Source organism: Rhinoraja longicauda, chromosome 12 (assembly GCF_053455715.1).
Source record: "Rhinoraja longicauda isolate Sanriku21f chromosome 12, sRhiLon1.1, whole genome shotgun sequence".
Classification (NCBI taxonomy): Eukaryota; Metazoa; Chordata; class Chondrichthyes; order Rajiformes; family Arhynchobatidae; genus Rhinoraja; species Rhinoraja longicauda.
In genome coordinates this window covers 10,854,804-10,869,259 of record NC_135964.1, presented here as the reverse complement: position 1 = coordinate 10,869,259, position 14,456 = coordinate 10,854,804, and the positions used below count along the sequence as shown (strand labels likewise).

Sequence of the window (14,456 nt, the reverse complement as noted above, 5' to 3'; positions counted from 1 at the left end):
AAGCAACTGCGATATAAAATCTCTCTTTTACAACAGAACTGCAGCCATTTCCTCGAAGCAGTTAACAACTGTAAATAATTGTGATTAATTCCTTCAGCTTACCTTCCTTCAAGCAGTGACCCTGCACATTGATTTTCGTCAATACCCTATTGGAAGAACCGAAGTTTTGAAAACATTGACATTTTCTGAGGTTTTGAAATACTCAACACCCCTGCATTCTACCTGTGTTTAACTTAAGCATGAATTAAAACTTGCGCACGTTGACTCAAAGTGCAAACTTATGGTAACAGAACTGGCTAAAAAATGGTGTTTGTGTTGAATTAATCCGGCGAAATGCGACGAGTTTGCTGTGGACCAACTCTGTCTATTGGTTCAGTGGTGGCAGCCAGTAGTTACAGGACTTGTCAGTGCTGTGCTGTGCTGTGTGTGCTGTGCAGACTCGGCACATGGGACGTACACTACGCCTTGCGTATTAAAACACTACAATATGCTGTAATTGTACAGCCTCCCCTGCCACTGAACAATGATATTAAGTTGGAAACCAATCACTTTTCTGAGACCGCGACACAGGTACACTGTAACCCGACGTCCAAACACGGGGTGTTCCGGAAAAGGACGGCTTGCAACAACACAGACAAAACCCCCAGGCTCTCTGGTCCCGGCAGCTCCACACATACACACAAGCAGCCGGCCCAACAACAAAAAGTACACTCACTCACTAAGTTACAATGTGGGCCCCGGGCCCGGCCCCAGCCGCCAGCCAGCCAGCCAGCCAGCCAGCCCTCCCTCGCCCAGCACCACGGTGGCCGTGCAAAGTAGGCCAAGCTCAAGTTTGCATCGCTGTGTGCAAAATGTCGATGCGAGCGCTGACAAGACAGCGAGTGCGAGAGTCCATCTTGCTTGGGGGAAGCCGAGAGCACAGAGTCAGTCAGTCAGTCACAGACCCACAGACCCACAGACAGAGCTGCCAGCGACGCTGCCATTTCCCCTCTGCCGGCCCTGCAACACTCACTCACTACCAGGCCACTCACTCTCTCTCTCACTCAACACCAGGCCACTCACTCACTACCAGGCCACTCACTCACTCAACACCAGGCCACTCACTCACTCACTCACTCCTCCATTAGCATCAGGCCACTCACTCATTCCCTCAACCCCAGGCTACTCCCTCCCTCCCTCCCTCTCCCCTCCATGAGCACCAAGTCACTCCCCTCACTCCACACCAGGCCACTCATTCACCCACTCCTCTGCTTGCCTGCCTGGCTCTGCTCACTCACTCACGCTTTAACGACGATATTTTTTAAAGTGTCCCTGTTGCAAGTGGGCGAGTGGCTGCGAGGCATGGACGTGTGATCTGCAGGACATGGAATGGTTTCAGCTTTCTCTCTCTCTCTCTCTCCCTCCAGTCCCCACTCGCCGACAGCCGGGGCGAGGAAATAACACTTTGCAGAAAGTGCAAGCTGAGGCAGGCGGGCAGGAGGAGTTGGAGATGGTGCATTCAACAGCGGCCCGGGGGCAGGTACAAGATGTGCTGTGCCTTACCTTACTCCTCCATCGGGCAGCGGGGGGCCGGGACCGGGGCCTCGCCGGCTCTCTGCATGTACACGGGGGCAGAGAATCAAGGGCGGCCGGCGGAGCAGGGCCGAGCAGCTGATCTCCGCCGTTACACACGGATCTCCCTCACACAGTCCCTCCCCCAGCGCTCACTGTATGCTGACAGCAGCCCCGAGCCCGCCTCACCTCGGGACTCACGGAGAGAGGTGGGACTCACACACACTGGGAGAGACACACACACACACACTGGGAGAGACTCACACACACACACACACACACACACACTGGGAGAGACTCACACACACACACACACACACACACACACACACACTGGGAGAGACACACACATACATACACACACACACACACACAGGGAGAGAGAGACACACACTGGGAGAGACTCACATACACACACACTGGGAGAGAGACTCACATACACACACACACACTGGGAGAGAGACTCACTCACACACACTGGGAGAGACTCACATACACACACACACTGGGAGAGACTCACACTCACACACACACTGGGAGAGACACACACACAGTGTTGAGTGAGTGGCCTGGGAGAGAGACACACACACACACAGGTAGAAACACAAACACACACACACTGGTAGAAACACAAACACTGGGGGAGAGAGAGACACACACTGGGAGAGAGAGAGACACACACAGGTAGAAACACAAACACACATACTGGTAGAAACACAAAAAACACACTGGGAGAGAGACTCACACACGTACACGCAGGGAGACACACACACACACACTGGGAGAGAGAGAGACACACTGGGAGAGACTCACACACGCACACACGGAGAGAGAGAGAGACACACACACAGGTCGAAACACAAACACACACACTGGGAGAGAGACACACACACTGGGAGAGACTCACACACGGAGAGAGAGAGAGACACACACACAGGTCGAAACACAAACACTGGTAGAAATACAAACACACACACTGGGAGAGAGACTCACACACACACACACACACACAGGTAGAAACACAAACACACACACACTGGTAGAAACAAACACACTGGGAGAGAGACACACTGGGAGACAGACTCACACACACACACTGGGAGAGAGACTCACACACACACTGGGAGAGAGACTCACACTGGTAGAAACACAAACACACACATTGGGAGCCCTGTCTGGCTGAGGTGAGGAGGATACTCTTGTTTTTAAGCTTGATTTGTTTTTAGACACTAAAGTAATGGCGGATAAGTTGGTGCAGTGAGTTTCCTGCAGGATGTGGGAAGGTAGGGACACCGCTGGATCTTCTGGGGGCTACACCTGCAAGAACTGTGTCCAAGTGCAGCTCCTGAATGGACGTGTGGTGGAGTTGGAAAAGCAGCTGGATGACCTCAGGGCCATCCGGGAATGCGAGAGTTTCCTGGACAGGACCTACTGTGAGGCTGTCATGCCAAGGGTCCAGGTCAAGCGAAGATGGGAGACCGTTTCAGGGGGGAGTGAACGTGGACTACAGGAGACCCCAGTGGCTGTGCCTATTGCAAACAGGTACACCCTCTTGGGAGCTGTCGGGGCAGAAGACGCTTCCAGTCCGAGCGGCGGACAGGTTGGCGGCTCTAATCCAGGCAAGGAAACTCGACCAGGGAGACTGAAGTCAGGAAGAGCCATAGTAGTGGGTGACTCCATTGTCCGAGGTACGGACAGTAGATTCTGTGGCCGCAGGCGGGACTTGAGGATGGTCTGTTGCCTCCCTAGTGCCAGGGTTCAAGACATGACGGACCGGCTTCAGAACATCCTAGCGAGGGAAGGCGATCCACCGGAAGTAGTTGTGCACGTGGGCACGAACGACGTCGGGAGGAAGAGGAAGGAGATACTGCAACGTGAGTTTAGAGAGTTAGGAAGAAGACTGAGAAGTAGGACGTCGAGGATGGTTGTCTCTGGACTGCTACCTGTACCTCGTGCTGGTGAGAACAGGAACAGAGAGATCGGGGATATGAATGTATGGCTGAGGGGCTGGTGCAGAGAGCAGGGATTTAGATTTCTAGACCACTGGGATCTCTTCTGGGGTAGGGGTGACCTGTACAAAAGGGACGGGTTACACCTTAACTGCAGGGGGACCAACATTCTGGCAGGCAGGTTTGCTAGTGCTACACGTGTGGCTTTAAACTAAGTAGTGGGGGAGAGGGGTTGACAAATTGGAAATATGAAGATGGAGTTAAAGGGGAAGTGAATACAGGAGAAATTGCAAAAGACTCTCGAATAAATGGGAAGGGAAGTTCTAGAAGGGATGAGAGTAAGGTCAGGGCCAATTGTGACTGGTGTGAGAGGGGAGGGAGGTGAATACCGAAGTTAAAGTGTTGTATTTAAATGCGCGAAGTATAAAAAATAAAGTGGATGAGCTTGAGGCTCAGTTAGACATTGGCAAGTATGATGTTGTGGGAATCACAGAGACATGGCTACAAGAGGACCAGGGCTGGGAACTGAATATTCAGTGGTACACAACCTATAGAAAAGTCAGACAGGTGGGCAGAAGGGGTGGGGTCGCTCTGTTGGTAAGGAATGATATTCACTCCCTTGTAAGGGGTGACAGAATCAGTATGGATAGAAATGAGGAATTGTAAGGGTAAAAAGACCCTAATGGGAGTTATCTACAGGTCCCCAAACAGTAGCCTCGACATAGGGTGCAAGTTGAACCAAGAGCTAAAATTGGCATGTCGCAAATGTAATGCTACGGTGGCTATGGGAGATTTCAACATGCAGGTAGACTGGGAAAATCAGGTTGGTGCTGGACCCCAGGAAAGGGAGTTTGTGGAGTGCCTCCGAGATGGATTCTTAGAACAGCTTGTACTGGAGCCTACCAGGGAGAAGGCAATTCTGGATTTAGTGTTGTGTAATTAACCTGATCTGATAAGGGGACTCAAGGTAAAAGAGCCATTAGGAGGCAGTGATCACAATATGATAAGTTTTACTCTACAAATTGAGAGGGAGAAGGGAAAATCGGAAGTGTCAGTATTACAGAATAGCAAAGGGATTACAGAGGCATGAGGCAGGAGCTGGCCAGATTTGACTGGAAGGAGGCCCTAGCAGGGAAGACGGTGGAACAGCAATGGCAGGTATTCCTGGGAACAATGCAGAAGTTGCAGGATCAATTCATCCCAAAGAGGAGGAAAGATTCTAAGGGGAGTAAGAGACATGGCTACAAGAGGACCAGGGCTGGGATCTGAATATTCAGCACCCGTGGCTGACAAGGGCAGTCAAGGACAGCATAAAAATAAAAGAGAAGATGTATATCATAGCAAAGAGGAGTGGGAAGCCAGAGGATTGGGAATATTTTAAAGAGCAACAGAAGATAACTAAAAAGGCAATAAGGGGAGAAAAGATGAGGTACGAGGGTAAGCTAGCCAATATATAAAGGAGGATAGTAAAAGCTTTTTTAGGTATGTGAAGAGGAAAAAAATAGTCAAAGCAAATGTGGGTCCCTTGAAGTCAGAAGCAGGGGAATTTATTATGAGGAACAAGGAAATGGCAGATGAGTTGAACCGGTACTTTGGATCTGTCTTCACTAAGGAAGATACAAACAATCTCCCAGATGTTCTAGTGGCCAGAGATCCTAGGGTGACGGAGGAACTGAAGGAGATTCACATTAGGCAGGAAATGGTGTTGGGTAGACCGATGGGACTGAAGGCTGATAAATCCCCAGGGCCTGATGGTCTGCATCCCAGGGTACTTAAGGAGGTGGCTCTAGAAATTGTGGACGCATTCGTGATCATTTTCCAATGTTCTATAGATTCTGGATCAGTTCCTGTGGATTGGTGGGAAGCTAATGTTATCCCACTTTTTAAGAAAGGAGGGGAAGAGAAAATGGGAAATTATAGACCAGTTAGTCTGGCATCAGTGGTGGGGAAGATGCTGGAGTCAATTATAAAAGACGAAATTGCGGAGCATTTGGATAGCAGTAACAGGATCGTTCCAGGTCAGCATGGATTTACGAAGGGGAAATCATGCTTGACTAATCTTCTGGAATTTTTTGAGAATGTAAGTAGGAAAATTGACAGGGGAGAGCCAGTGGATGTGGTGTACCTCGACTTTCAGAAAGCCTTCGACAAGGTCCCACATAGGAGATTGGTGGGCAAAACTAGAGCACATGGTATTGGGGGTAGGGTACTGACATGGATAGAAAATTGGTTGAAAGACAAAGCAAAGAATGGGGATAAATGGGTCCCTTTCAGAATGGAAGGCAGTGACTAGTGGGGTACCGCAAGGCTCGGTGCTGGTACCGCAGCTATTTACAATATACATTAATGACTTGGATGAAGGGATTAAAAGTACCATTAGCAAATTTGCAGATGATACAAAGCTGGGTGGTAGTGTGAGCTGTGAGGAAGATGCTATGAGGTTGCAGGGTGACTTGGATAGGTTGGGTGAGTGGGCGGATGCATGGCAGATGCAGTTTAATGTGAATAAGTGTGAGGTTATCCACTTTAGTGATAAGAATAAGAAGGCAGATTATTATCTGAATGGTGTCAAGTTAGGAAAGGGGGACGTACAACGGGATCTGGGTGTCCTAGTGCATCAGTCACTGAAAGGAAGCATGCAGGTACAGCAGGCAGTGAAGAAAGCCAATGGAATGTTGGCCTTCATAACAAGAGGAGTTGAGTATAGGAGCTTATACCAAGAGGTCCTTCTGCAGTTGTATGGGGCCCTAGTGAGACCGCACCTGGAGTACTGTGTGCAGTTTTGGTCTCCAAATTTGAGGAAGGATATTCTTGCTATTGAGGGCGTGCAGCATAGGTTTACTAGGTTAATTCCCGGAATGGCGGGACTGTCATATGTTCAAAGACTGGAGCGGCTAGGTTTGTATACACTGGAATTTAGAAGGATGAGAGGGGATCTTATCGAAACATATAAGATTATTAAGGGGTTGGACACGTTAGAGCCTAGAACCAGGGGCCACAGTTTAAGAATAAGGGGTAGGCCATTTAGAACGGAGATGAGGGAAAACTTTTTCAGTCAGAGAGTTGTAAATCTGTGGAATTCTCTGCCTCAGAAGGCAGTGGAGGCAAGTTCTCTGAATGCTTTCAAGAGAGAGCTAGATAGAGCTCTTAAGGATAGCGGAGTCGGGGGTATGGGGAGAAGGCAGGAACGGGGTACTGATTGAGAATGATCAGCCATGATAATATTGAATGGTGGTGCTGGCTCGATGGGCCGAATGGCCTACTCCTGCACCTATTGTCTATTGAGAGACACACACTGGGAGAGAGACTCACGCACACTGGGAGAGACACATACACACACACTGGGAGAGGCTCACTCACACACACACTGGGAGAGACACACACACTGGGAGACAGACACACACACACACTGGGAGACAGACACACACACACACTGGGAGACAGACACACACACACACTGGGAGAGAGACACACACACACACTGGGAGACAGACACACACACACACTGGGAGACAGATACACACACACACTGGGAGAGAGACACACACACTGGGAGACAGACACACACACACACTGGGAGACAGACACACACACACACTGGGAGACAGATACACACACACACTCGGAGAGAGACACACACACACTGGGAGAGACTCACACACACGCTGGTAGACACACACACACGCTGGTAGAAACACAAACACACACACACTGGGAGAGACACACACTGGGAGAGACACGCACTGGGAGAGACACGCACTGGGAGAGACACGCACTGGGAGACAGACACACACACACTGGGAGACAGACACACACACTGGGAGACAGACACACACACACTGGGAGAGAGACTCACACACACACACTGGGAGACAGACACACACACACTGGGAGACAGACACACACACTGGGAGACAGACACACACACACTGGGAGAGAGACTCACACACACGCTGGTAGACACACACACACACACTGGTAGAAACACAAACACACACACATTGAGAGAGACACACACTGGGAGAGAGCCACTCACACACTGGGAGAGACACACACACTGGGAAAGACACACTGGGAAAGACACACACTGGGAGAGACACACACACACTAGGAGAGAGACTCACACACACGGGGACACACACACACTGGTAGAGACACACACACACACACACGGAGAGAGGGGGAATACACAGGCAATGGGGATTAAGCCTCTATCCCTTCCATATTTCCCCATCCCTCCCTCTCTGTCCCCTATTCCTCTTTATCACCCTAAAGCTCCCTCCCCATTCCTCCTATTTCCCCCCCCCATCCATCCCAACCCTACCTCCCCATCCCCCCACTCACTGCCAACACTGCACGGTGCAGGTGAGACACACACAGAGAGGGGCCCATGCCCCTCCCTTTACCCCGCTCAATGACAACACCTCAGTGTATCATACAGGGAGACGTGGGAGGCACACGTCTGAATGACAGGGAATGTCCTGTCCTCTCTCTCCCTTCCTATCCCCGCTGAAAATAGTGCAAGGGAGACAACACTGTGAGAGGTGGGGTAGACAACGCGGGGAGAGTTGGGGGGGCCAGGCCTCCCCCTCTCCTCCCCCCCTGTTACTGACAATGCCTCGGTGCAGGGTAGACGACAAAGGGAGACTTGGAGGCACATGCAAGGGGAGTCCACCCCACCCTCTCTCTACCCCTCCCTCGCTTACAGCACCTTATACCATGAGAGACAGGGTGGGGTGAAGCACACACAAGGGATGGGAAACCAGTTCTCTCTCCCTCTCTCTACCCCCCACTCACTATCCACACCCCAGTGTACACCACAGCTGAGACACAGGGAGCGTTTGAGGTGGCATATTGCAAGGGATGAATGATGAGGCCCATCTCCCACCTTCACCCCCTCTCATTGTCAAGTGCACAGTGTGCATGCACAGGAGGGGGAATGGGAGGCATACCAGGTACCAGGCCTTTCCCCTCACTCACTGACATATCTGTTTGTCCATTGTGGGGGTTGTCTGGGGGTCTAGGCTTCTCCCTCTCTCCCTGCTAACAACATCACTACACAGAGGATTAGTGTGAGGGACCACATTGCCCAGTGCGCGGTGACTGACCAGAAGGCGGTGGGTGGGGGGGATGAGGGACCAGGCCTCTCGCTCACTGATGCACCACATTGCCCAGTGTGCAAACATTGCACAGGGGGTGAGGGAGTAGGGGAACAATGTCTCTCTCCCCCTCAGTGACACATGGGCGACCCAGTGGTGCAACTCCACACAGACAGCACCAAAGATCCAGGTTCGATCCTGACCTCGGATGCTGTCTGTGTGGAGTTTGCGCGTTCTCCCTGTGACCGCGTGGCTTTTCTCCAGGTGCTCCAGTTTCCTCCCGCATCCCAAAGACGTGCGGGTTTAACTTTTAACCAAAACCGTGTAGGTTAACTGTAATTTGCCCCTAGTGTGTAGGGACTGGATGAGAAAGTGGGATAACATAGAACTAATGTGTACGGATGAACAATGGTCGGCATTGGACCCGGTGGGCCGAAGGGCCTGTTTCCATCTTGGATCTCTAAACTAAACACGACAGAGGGTGTGGGGGGTGTGAGGTACCAGCCCCCCTCCCACCACCACCCAGTCCCTCACCTCCCTGTCCCCCACCCTCCATCCCTCTCTCCCTGTTCCCCACCCCTGTCCCTTGCTCCCCGTCCCCTTTCCCACCCCTCACTGTCCCTCTCCTCCTCACTGACCAATGCAGAATAACGATATGAGGGACCATATTCCCCCCCCCCCCCCCCTCCCCCTCCCCTCCCCTCTCTCCCTTCACTGACCACAACAGCCTATACAGACTCACAGGAATGGAGATGAGGGAAGACCAGGGGTCTCTCTCTTTCTCTCTCCCCCTAACAACACAGAGTGGGGATGTGAGGTACCACCTCCCCGCCCCTCTCTCCCACTCAGACACTCTCGCTCCCTTCCTCATTGACTCTCTCCCCTCACTGACCCTCTCCCCTCTGTCCCCCTCACTGACCCCCTCCCCCCCTGACCCTCTCCCCTCACTGACCCTCTCCCCCTCACTGACCCTCTCCCCCCTCACTGACTCTCCCCCCTCACTGACTCTCCCCCCTCACTGACCCTCTCCCCCCTCGCTGACCCTCTCTCCCCTCGCTGACCCTCTCTCCCCCCTCACTGACCCTCTCCCCCCCTCACTGACCCTCTCCCCCCCTCACTGACCCTCTCCCCCCTCACTGACCCTCTACCCTCTCTCCCCCCTCACTGACCCTCTCCCCTCACTGACCCTCTACCCTCTCTCCCCCCTCACTGACCCTCTCTCCCCCTCACTGACCCTCTCTCCCTCCTCACTGACCCTCTCTCCCCCCTCACTGACCCTCACCCCCTCACTGACCCTCTCTCCCCCCTCACTGACCCTCACCCCCCTCACTGACCCTCTCCCCCCTCACTGACCCTCTCTCCCCCTCACTGACCCTCTCTCCCCTCTCTCCCCCCTCACTGACCCTCTCCCCCCTCACTGACCCTCTCTCCCCCCTCACTGACCCTCACCCCCCTCACTGACCCTCTCCCCCCTCACTGACCCTCTCTCCCCCTCACTGACCCTCTCCCCCCCTGACCCTCTCTCCTTCCTCACTGACCCTCTCTCCCCTCTCTCCCCTCACTGACCCTCTCTCCCCTCTCTCCCCTCACTGACCCTCTCTCCCCCTCACTGACCCTCTCTCCCCCCTCACTGACCCTCTCTCCCCCCTCACTGACCCTCTCCCCTCTCTCTGACCCTCACTGACCCTCTCCCCCCTCTCCCCCCTCACTGACCCTCTCTCCCCCCTCACTGACCCTCTCCCCCCCTCACTGACCCTCTCCCCCCTCTCTCCCCCCTCACTGACCCTCTCTCCCCCTCACTGACCCTCTCTCCCCTCACTGACCCTCTCTCCCCTCACTGACCCTCTCCCCCCTCACTGACCCTCTCCCCCCTCACTGACCCTCTCCCCCCCTCTCTCCCCCCTCACTGACCCTCTCTCCCCCCTCACTGACCCTCTCTCCTCCCTCACTGACCCTCTCTCCCCTCTCTCCCCCCTCACTGACCCTCTCTCCCCCCTCATTGACCCTCTCCCCCCTCACTGACCCCCTCCCCCCTCACTGACCCTCTCTCCCCCCTCATTGACCCTCTCTCCCCCCTCACTGACCCTCTCTCCCCCTCACTGACCCTCTCTCCCCCTTCACTGACCCCCTCCCCCCCTCACTGACCCTCTCTCCCCCCTCATTGACCCTCTCTCCCCCCTCACTGACCCTCTCTCCCCCTCACTGACCCTCTCTCCCCCTTCACTGACCCCCCTCTCCCCCTTCACTGACCCTCTCTCCCCCCTCATTGACCCTCTCTCCCCCCTCACTGACCCTCTCTCCCCCTCACTGACCCTCTCTCCCCCTTCACTGACCCCCCTCTCCCCCCTCATTGACCCTCTCTCCCCCCTCATTGACCCTCTCTCCCCCCTCACTGACCCTCTCTCCCCCTCACTGACCCTCTCTCCCCCTTCACTGACCCTCTCTCCCCTCTCTCACTGACAGACCACAACCGCCGGTGTCCACACACACACACACACACACACACACACACAGACAGACACACACAGCGATGATGGAGGTGAGGGTGACCAGGGAGGGCTGACTCTCCCCTCACTGACAGTCTCTGTGCTCGGGTGCCGCTCTCCCCCTGCACTGCCCGGCTCCCCCCGGGCCCCCGCCACAGGTCCCCAGTCAGCTCCAAGCTGGACGCCGGCCTGGCCGGCCTGGAGGGCCCGACCCCCCCTCACTCACTCGGCCCCGGGCTCACCGTCGCCGTGGCCCGGCCCGACCCGGCCCGGCCTAGGCCTCGCCCAGCACCGGCGTGGGTCGCGGTGGGAGGAGGGGGGGGGGGGGTCTGTGAACGGGGTGGGGGCGAGGGTCGCGACCCGGACACCCCCCTCCTCCCCCCAGTTACCGGGATGTTGTGAGGGGTCGTGAGTGAGTGAGTGAGTGACGGCAAACCCCGGCCCCTCATCACTCATTCACCATCACTCTCTCCCTCCCCTCACTCACTCTCCATCACTCCCTCCCCTCACTCATCATCACTCACCATCACTCACTCTCCTCACTCCCCTATGGTGAGTTATTCCCCTCACCATAACTCACTCCATTACTCCCTCGCATTAACTCACTCCCCTCACTCTCCATCACTCCCTCCCCTCACTCTCCATCACTCCCTCCCCTCACTCTCCATCACTCCCCTCACTCTCCATCACTCCCCTCACTCTCCATCACTCACTCTTCATCACTCCCCTCATTCTCCATCACTCCCCTCTCTCACCATCACTCCCCTCATTCTCCATCACTCCCCTCTCTCACCATCACTCACTCTCCACCACTCCCTCCCCTCACTCACCATCACTCCCTCCCCTCACTCTCCATCACTCCCCTCACTCTCCATCACTCCCCTCACTCTCCATCACTCACTCTTCATCACTCCCCTCATTCTCCATCACTCCCCTCACTCCCCTCTCTCACCATCACTCCCCTCATTCTCCATCACTCCCCTCTCTCACCATCACTCCCCTCATTCTCCATCACTCCCCTCTCTCACTATCACTCACTGTCACTCGCTCTCCATCACTCCCTCACTCACTCCCCTCACTCTCCATCACTCCCTCCACTCACTCTCCATCACTCCCCTCACTCTCCATCACTCACCATCACTCCCTCACTCACTCCCCTCACTCACTCCCCTCACTCTCCATCACTCCCCTCTCTCACCATCACTCACTCACCATCGCTCCCCTCATTCTCCATCACTCCCCTCTCTCACCATCACTCACTCCCCATCACTCCCTCCCCTCACTCTCCATCACTCACTCCCTCCCCTCACTCTCCATCACTCACTCCCTCCCCTCACTCTCCATCACTCACTCACCGTCACTCCCTCCCCTCACTCACCATCACTCACTCACCATCACTCACTCTCCATCACTCCCCTCACCATAACTCACTCCCCTCAGAGCCTCACACTCACTCCATCACTCCTCCCCTCACTCCTTTCCGCCGTCCGTCTCCATCCCCCTCACACACTGTCTTATCTCAGTTTCTCTGCCTCAGCCCTCTCACATTGCCCCTCAGCCCTCTCACATTGCCCCTCAGCCCTCTCACATTGCCCCTCAGCCCTCTCACATTGCCCCTCAGCCCTCTCACATTGCCCCTCAGCCCTCTCACATTGCCCCTCAGCCCTCTCACATTGCCCCTCAGCCCTCTCACATTGCCCCTCAGCCCTCTCACATTGCCCCTCAGCCCTCTCACATTGCCCCTCAGCCCTCTCACATTGCCCCTCAGCCCTCTCACATTGCTCCCCGCCACTCCCTCCTCTACCAATGTACACACTGAGAGCGGGCGGGCGGGCGGCCGGAGCCGGAGCCTGAGCCTGAGCCTGAGCCTGCCTCTCCCCCTGTTGCAGGAAGCCGGCGGTTCACTTGCCTGAGCCCGGCCCGGCCCGGCCCGGCCCGATGAGCTGGGATGTGCTGGGCGGACTCGGGGCCAGGCTCAGCGCCGGCTCAGGGCAGCGGGCGGAGGCAGCTGCAGCGGCCGGCGCCGGGCATCCCTCATGCGGCTCTCTCCGGGATCAGCACTCGGCCAGCAGCGGGAGGAAGCGCTGGGACATTTGCAACAGATGCAGTGTACAGCCTGTAACCAGATCTCCGGGAAACTAGCAACACAGCACAGACAAAGAGCAGCTCTAAACCGGTGCGACACTGGGTAAATAACAGGCAGGCTCGACTAAAGTCAGCAACAGGCGTGTTGCATGCTCGATGTAAGAGTGCATAGACACAAAGCAACAAATGCAGAAACTATATACTCCACATACCACACTGTATGGTCTCCCTCATGCCTCTAAAAATGTCAAGAGACAGGAAGGTGCTTGCAGAAGCTCAACATAAGATTTTAAAATCCAATTACATTATTATAATACCAGGAAACAGCAGCTGAAGACAAAACATTGGAACTCTGTAAATCCCACTTGGCCCAAGTAGAAATGAAAAGATGCGTAAGAATGTGAACTGTTAAATTTTGTGGCAAGTGGGCCTCAAGAATCCTTTTTTCATGGCTGATAATTTTCACTGTGTAAGTGAAGTATATTTTGCTAGGAAAAATTCTCAAACCTTGTTTCCACCTGTGCAAGACTGAAGAAGCAAATGCTGCTGCAATGTAAAGTTGTTGGATGTTGATATATTCTTAACCAGGTGAGCATTGCTAGTGTGTCGGAAGGAACTGCAGATGTTGGTTTACACTGAAGATAGACACAAAATGCTGGAGTAACTCAGCGGGACAGGCACAAGGTGTGAAAACGAGACATCAAGGGGGATGCAGTTCAAGGAAAATGTAGAATCGATCATTGTTAGCTCGGAGAAGGTGACAAAGAAGCATACACAGATAAAATTTAATCAGGGGGACAGTCAGACTGGTTGGAGAACTCATTGTTCCTCCAATTTGCGCTGAGCCTCACTCTGACAGGAGGTCCAGGACAGAAAGATCAGTATAGGAATGGGACTGGGAGTTAAAGTGTTTAGCAACCGGGAGATCAGGTAGGTTTAGGCGGACTGAGCGGAGGTGTTCAGCGAAACGATCGCCGAGCCTGTGCTTGGTCTCGCCGATGTCTAGGAGTCCGGATACAGTAGATGACGTTGGAGGAGGTGTAAGTGAACCTCCTCAGAAGCAGAGACACAAAACAGTGAGGACAATGCTTTGTATTTTAAAGAACGTGAAAAGTTAGCATAACTTTTTTGTGTTGGAAGAAAAATAATTCTGCATTATTTTCAGCATAATGAGAAATGAAAATGAAAAAGTACATGTCAATCAAAATTATTTGAGTTGCATGGGAAAACTAATGGTCCTGATTCCGAAACTGAATTAAATTCAATATTTGCCAGATCCCGTCCAA

The 14,456-nt window shown here is 53.9% G+C and overlaps 1 protein-coding gene across 6 annotated transcripts in view; it reads right to left on the bottom strand.

Moving 5' to 3' along the window:
• The window catches only part of bbx (BBX high mobility group box domain containing), a 155,750-nt gene extending 142,469 nt beyond the window's left edge, over positions 1-13,281 (bottom strand). For 2 of the 6 annotated variants that reach the window (XM_078409005.1, XM_078409010.1), the window contains exon 1: positions 1,543-1,626. The gene's annotated coding sequence lies outside the window, so the exon portion shown is untranslated. Of the gene's footprint in view, positions 1-102; positions 147-719; positions 950-1,542; positions 1,673-12,994 lie in introns of those variants that run through there. The other 4 variants (XM_078409007.1, XM_078409006.1, XM_078409009.1 and 1 more) reach the window with 4 other exon arrangements.
• Positions 13,282-14,456: the final 1,175 nt, after the last annotated feature.